The sequence below is a fragment of the Cibotium barometz genome, chromosome 30, assembly GCF_041138505.1.
Source record: "Cibotium barometz isolate CiBa-2024 chromosome 30, ASM4113850v1, whole genome shotgun sequence".
In the NCBI taxonomy this organism is placed as follows: Eukaryota; Viridiplantae; Streptophyta; class Polypodiopsida; order Cyatheales; family Cibotiaceae; genus Cibotium; species Cibotium barometz.
This window is the reverse complement of record NC_141075.1, coordinates 27695293-27703061: the sequence shown is the minus strand read 5'-3', so window position 1 is coordinate 27703061 and position 7769 is coordinate 27695293.

Here is a 7769-nt window from a genome sequence, read left to right as displayed (position 1 = left end):
AAATTTCACTTTTTAAAGAGAAACAATATGAAAAGTTTAATTCTTACAATTTGATTACACATCTAGGATAAAGAAAGGCTGAATTCATGAATGAAGAGAGGGGGAAAGCCTTTCCAACAAGGCATAGCATCATTTTTCATTTTAAAGAAAACAAAAATTAAAAAACCATTAAATGGAATAAAGAAAAAGTAGGATTTCTAGCTTACATGAATTTTTGTGAGCTTCCCTTTGGCTTGATGGTTTGAGGGATCTACTCTTGTTTGCAACAAGAGTGGCCACCAATTCTTTTGAAGAGGAAATGGTCAAAACTAATGAATTATCAATAAATTCACTGTTTTTTGGCTCTGGGAGAGGAGTAGAGTAGCAATGCATAAAACACTATTAACCATTTACAAAGGGGGAGGCTTATTTTATAGGAAAAAGTAAGCCTCTAACCAAGCAAACTCATTCTAAAATTTTCCAGATCAATTTGGTCAATTTGTGACCATTTTTAGGTCAGTTTAGCTTACTTTTTGGATCTAGTTGAAGCAGGAGAGAGGAGAGATGAAAATATCTCATTATTCGTGAGTTTAAAACTCAACCACACAAGTGAAATAAGTGCCTCCTTCATGAGGGAAATTCCCCCACACTAAGGTGTCAAAATTGCATTATTTCTTCTAAATATCCCTTCTTTTTTAACTATTAACCTTGTCCTTAGTCAACTCTTCATCTTATGTGAGTATTTACTCATTTTTGGTGGGATTTTCTTTTATTCTTCAATTTATCTCCTCCCTACATTTGGATTAATCTAATTGGTCCATAGGAACCTTAATTCAAAAATTTCAGCAAATTTGGACCCTTACGGTAAAGGTCCTTTCTACCTAATTTCAATTTATTCCAACTGCACATTGGAAGTTTCTTTTTGAATATTTGTTTCAAGGGAAACTATTTTAGACACTAGGAGGATTTTTATATCCAAAAATATCTCAATTTTGAATTATCTCTCTCTAGACGTTTTCTCTCTCTAGGCCAAAATAGGGTAAAACAGGATCTTTCTTTTATTTCAGAGAGGGGAATAATTATAAAATCTGAAGGGGAGGTTTTTACACCTGCACACCTCAAAAGCCACAGGGAGAAATCTTACATCGTACCCCACTTAAAAAATGCGAGATGTCCTCCTTTCGTAAAATTAGAGAAGAACTCTTTTCCTTAAGATCCAACTGATTCTGGGATTCCTTATAATCTGGTGAACGCAATAGAATCCTTATAATTCTGGGGTTTCTTATAATCTGGTGAACCCAACAGAATCCTGGGATAAAGATACCTTATATAAAACTCATCATCAGATAATAATTCACTCAGATCGTATCATTCAAATCCTTATCACAATAATGGTCCATTAGACCGAAATTTCTATCTGAACATTCCTTCATGGAAATTTTTAAAAATTATACAAATTTTTAATTTGACATCCCTTAACTTAATCCACTGGGTCAAGTATTAACAACAGCAATCTGCCACCACAATCCACTGATCTCATAGTGATTTGCTGAAGTCATTAGCGTCATTCTAGCTACGAACATCATCACACAGGGACTCGTCCCATTCATCCTCGTTGTGGTTTTGCTTAGTTTATTACATTTCAACCAAAATTCAAGAATCTTTATTTTTTAATCAAATCCAAATCAACTCATCAGTTGCTCAACCAGAATTTAAAATCATATCAATCACATTCGAATTCATCATCTGGATAGTATTAATGCTTATAATTTCAAGTCTTAGATTTACTCGTATATACTGCCAGTAAAGAGCTGCAGTTATACCCTCGGTATATACGGGTAGTCACGAACACCATATTAGATAATTTGGAAAAAATCCCATTCCCATTTGAAAAATGGGATCATTGTGAGCCTATCCAAGCTTTTGTCAAAACCCCATCATGTGACATATCATTAGAAAGATCTTGAAGAGTAGGATCTAAATCTATAATGTCCGACAAATTTGGAGTTAATATGCTCAAGATATGGCCAAAACTATGTTGAAAAGGTAATTCCCAAAGTATGAGATTTTTCCTAAATTATCTAATATTGTCTTTCACGGTCCTTCGAACTATAAGGTAAATACCATCATGTGTAGGCCTCAAGCAAGTCAGGGATTCCATACAATTGCGGTACTTCCATCTGAAGACCCAACTACAAATTTACGAATTTCAGTTTGAATATCAATTCATATGAATTTTTTCCCACAATTACAATCTTTTACTGCTTCTTCATAAATTTTTGACATTTTCTGCTTCTCAATTGATCCTCATCAGCCAATTCGCTCTGATACCAGCTGTGAGGTCCCTATCCCCACCGCGCAACGAATTCAAGGGTTCTAGCAGCGGAAGTAGCACTTCTAGTGTGGGGCAGGGTCTCACACTCGGGGCCTCGCCCGGATATCCGGACAAGAGACTAATCCATCAGATATTTTAAAACCGATCTCGGAAAAACTTCCCTTGCCCGGAATGAACGGGCGATTCCTCCAGGATAACTTTTCTCTAATGTAGTCAAAAGCCTTAACTAACTGAACTGATCTGACGAACCCGGAAGTCCCAAGTGAGATCAGGGAAAAGATTGCACTTGGAGCATAGAGACCAACACTTTTTTCTTGATTGAGAGGCACAGCCGTTGATTCTTTTCCATAGAGCAATTTTTATCCGGGATTTACTTCATATATCGTACCATAAGAGAATTGAGTCTCAGTTTAAGGATCCATTAGTCCAGCCTAACCCCATCCACTCTCGTGGGTTAGCCAACCGCCCAACCACTGAAGTGATGGGATCCAATTAAGAATTTGGTTAGGTTTTGTCCCTGCGTACCAGCTCAGGGAAAAGAGTTCCTAGGTCCCCTAGCCGCATATTCATTCAACCTTAAAACTAGTCACACCACTTACACACCCAATATGAAATTGCCTTTTTCTCATCATCAGCTATCTTTAAAACAATCATTTAATGAAACCATTGTGTCACTGATCACAATCCTCAAAATCTCCGGTTGAATCCTTATTTCCAATCATTCCTTCATCGGTGTACCTATGGCATCATTGGCAACCAGAACGCTCACCACCTGTTCACTCAGGGGCCTTTTCGATAGTTCCTAGCTCATAGTAACCGGCAATATATTCACATATCAAAATGGAATCTCTATTGAAGATCAGCAAGATCAACCAACGGATCCATATAAAAGAGCCATGGACTCATCCGTTGAGGACCAGCAAGGTCAACCAACCAGATCCATGCCCAAATTCAGAAAACAACTCTTACTCCTTGTTCCAATATCTTCCCCGACGTACATCTGGGTATCTTCGGTGACCCAGAACCTGAGCACCGTATGGTCAGCACCCTCTAGGATCCTTCGCACGTCACCTAGCGCTTCACTCATAGGCCACTTCCTTGGTCCCTTATCCATTGTACCGGAAGCTCACCATTTAAATCAAACCGAGGCCGCTGGTCAAGACCTCGGCTGTGGACCTTGCTACGCGAGACGTCCTCCGTTGACTCTCCGTCTCACAGCAGTTGCAACTTTAACAGATAGGTCTCCATGACCTCATTCACAAGACGGTCAAAATGCTTCCCTAGCATTCTTGACATAAAACAGTCATTTAAAAATCAATTTCACATACAAATACAGTTCCAACAATATTTCCATCTTTTCTCATCACTCCACATTCTTTCACATTAGTCCCATCTTTTCTTATCTTCCCACAATTTTTTTTCTTCATCGATCCCTATCACATCACATCATTCCCACATCAAATCACATCCAATCGCATCCAATCGCATCATCCACACATCCATCCACATCTTCCATACATCCATCCACATCAATCCACATGTCAATCCACATCATCCATACATCCATCCACATCAATCCACATTATCCACACATCCATCCACATCTTCCATACATCCATCCACATCAATCCACATGTCAATCCACATCATCCATACATCCATCCACATCAATCCACATTATCCACTCATCCATCCACATCAATCCACATTATCTACACATCAATCCACATCATTTCACATTATCCACACATCAATCCACATCATCCATACATCCATTCACATCAATCCACATTACCCACACATCAATCTACATCATCCAAACATCCATACATCCATCCACACCATCCACATCAATCCACATTATCCACTCATCCATCCACATCAATCCACATTATCCACACATCATTCCACATTATCCACACATCAATCCACATCATCCATACATCCATTCACGTCAATCCACATTACCCACACATCAATCTACATCATCCATACATCCATCCACATCATCCCTCATCAATCCACATTATCCACTCATGCATCCACATCAATCCACATTATCCACACATCAATCCACATTCATTTCATAAGTATTCCCATTCTCATCTAATCACATCTTTTTCTATCTCATCTAATCACATCTTTTTCTATCTCATCACTTATTTCCTCATTTATCCTCATCATATCACATCTGCTTGCATCTACCCATACATCTCATTACTTTATATACATTAACATTTATCCAGTTTACATCGCATCTTATCACATCCATTTCACATCACATCTCACTCATTCACATGCCGATTCATATCCTAACACATTCATTCACGTCCCTTATCGTTCATTCATATCCTGATTCACATGTTATCACATTCATTCACATCCTATATCATTCATTTACATCCTGATTCACATGACATCACATCTCATCTATTCATTCACATTTATCTGATTCGCATCACATATCATCACATCTATTTACCTTTCATTCTCATCACAGCCATCCATCCATTCTCTCCCATCTATGTGCTTCACATTACATCTCATCACATCTATTCACCTCACATTCTCATCACTCCTATTCTCATTGCGTCCATCCATCCATTTAATCCCATCTATCTGATTCGCATCACATATCATCACATCTATTTACCTCTCATTCTCATCACATCAATCCATCCATTCTTTCCCATCTATCTGATTCGCATCCCATCTCATCACATCTTTTTACCTCTCATTCTCATCACTTCTATTCTCATCACATCATCACAAATCTTTACATCTATTTATAGAATGTAAGAGAATTCTTATTTTTGATATAAAGATTCTTTACGCATCTATTTATGCATAAGAACAACTTCAGTGGGAAATAACACTTTTATAAAATTCGTTTATGCATAAATTTAATTTTAAGGAGAATAACTCTTTTGAAATAAAAATAAATTTCTTTATGCATCTTTGTATGCATAAAATCAAAATTGATGAGAATAACTCTTTTGAAATAAAAATAAATTTCTTTATGTATCTTTGGATGTATAAAATCAAAATTGATGAGAATAACTATTTTGAAATAAAAATAAATTTCTTTATACATCTTTCTATGCATAAAATAAAAATTTGATGAAATTAACGCTTTTATAAAAAAAATCTTTTATGCATCTATTTACGCATAAATTCAATTTTAATGAAAGTAACACTTTTATAATAAAATAAATCCTTTATGCATAAAAAATAATTTTGATGAAAGTAACCTTTTTATAATCAAAATATTCCCAATATGCATCTTTCTATGCATAGAAATTAATTCTAATGAAAATAACACTTTTATCATAAAAATATTTCTAATATGCATTTTTTAATGCATAGAATAAAAATAACACTTTTAGAATACACAAGAGATGGGGATTACTCTTTTTGAATAATAAAAGATAAAACTTATTTCACAAAATTTAAGAAAATTTTACCATAAACACCATATTAGATAATTTGGAAAAAATCCATTTCCATTTGAAAAATGGGAGCATGGTGAACTTGTTCAAAAGTTGTCAAAACCCCCTCATGTGACATATCATCGGAAAGATCTTGAAGAGTAGAATCTAAATCTATGATTTTCGACAAATTTGGAGTTAGTATGTTTAAGATATGTCCAAAACTATATGGAGTAATTGATTCCCAAAATGTGAGATTTTTCCCAAATTACCTAATATTGACTTCATAACCTCCTTTGTATGGTTGACCATTTTTCATTTTTTTTTCATTCTCAAGTTACTTAGAAATTATCCCAAATGACTTAAAGCATTCTAAACTAATAAAATTCCATTTTTTAAAGAGAAACAATATAAAAAGTTTAATTCTAACAATTTGATTACACATCTAGGATAAAGAAAGGCTGAATTCAAGAATCAAGAGATGGGGAAAGCCTTTCCAACAAGGCATAGCATCATTTTTCATTTAAAAGAAAACAAAAATTAGAAAACCATTAAATGGAATAAAGAAAAAGTAGGATTTCTAGCTTATATGATTTTTTTGTGAGCTTTCCTTTGGCTTGATGGTTTGAGGGAATTACTCTTGTTTGCAACAAGACTGGCCACCAATTTTGTTGAAGAGGAAATGGTCAAAAACTAATGAATTATCAATAAATTCACCGTTTTTGGCTCTAGGGAGAGGAGTAGAGTAACAATGCATAAAACACTAGTAACCATTTACCAATGACAAGGCTTCATTTATAGGAAAAAGTGAGCCTCTAACCAAGCAAACTGATTCTAGAATTTTCCAAATCAGTTTGGTCAATTTGTGACCATTTTTAGGTCAGTTTAGCTTACTTTTTGGATCTAGTTGAAGCAGGAGAGAGGAGAGATAAAAATATCTCATTATTTGTGAGTTTAAAACTCAACCACACATGTGAAATAAGCGCCTCCTTCATGAGGGAAATTCCCCCACACTGAGGTGTCAAAAATGTATCATTTCTTCTAAATATCCCTTCTTTTTTAACTAATAACCTTGTCCTTAGTCAACTCTTCATCTTATGTGAGTATTTACTCATTTTTGGTGGAATTTTCTTTTATTCTTTAATTTATCTCCTCCCTACATTTGGATTAATCTAATTGGTCCATAGGAACCTTAATTAAAAAATTTCAGCAAATCTGGACCCTTACTCTAAGGTCCCTTTTACCTGATTTCAATTCATTCCAATTTCACATTGGAATTTTTTTTGAATATCTGTTTCAAGGGAAACCATTTTAGACACTAGGAGGATTTTTATATCCAAAAATATCTGAATTTTGAATTACCTCCCTCTAGACATTTTCTCTCTCTAGGTGAAAAATAGGATAAAATGGGATCTCTCTCTAGGCCAAAAACATTTTCTCTCTCTAGGCCAAAACAGGGTAAAATGGGATCTTTCTTTCATTTGAGAGGGGAATAATTATAAGATCAAAAGGAGAGGTTTTTACACTTGCACACCTCAAAAGCCGGAGGGAGGAATCTTACATCCTACCCCACTTAAAAAACGCGAGATGTCCTCATTTCGCAAAATTAGAGGAGAACTCTTTTCCTTAAGATCCAACTGATTTTGGGGTTCCTTATAGTTTGGTGAACCCAATAGAATCCTGGGATAAAGATCCCTTATATAAAACCATCATCAGACAATAATTCACTCAGATCGTATCATTCAAATCCTTATCACAATAATGGTCCATTAGATTGAATTTTCTATCTGAACAATCCTTCATGGAAATTTTCAATTATACAGATTTTTAATTTGAAATCCCTTAACTTGATCCACTGGGTCAAGTGTTAATAGGAGCAATCTACCAGCATAATCCACTAATCTCATAGTGATTTGTTGAAGTCATTAACGTCATTCCAGCTTACGAACATCATCACACAGAGACTCGTCCCATTCATCTCATTGTGGTTTTGCTTAGTTTATTACATTTCAACCAAAATTGAGAAA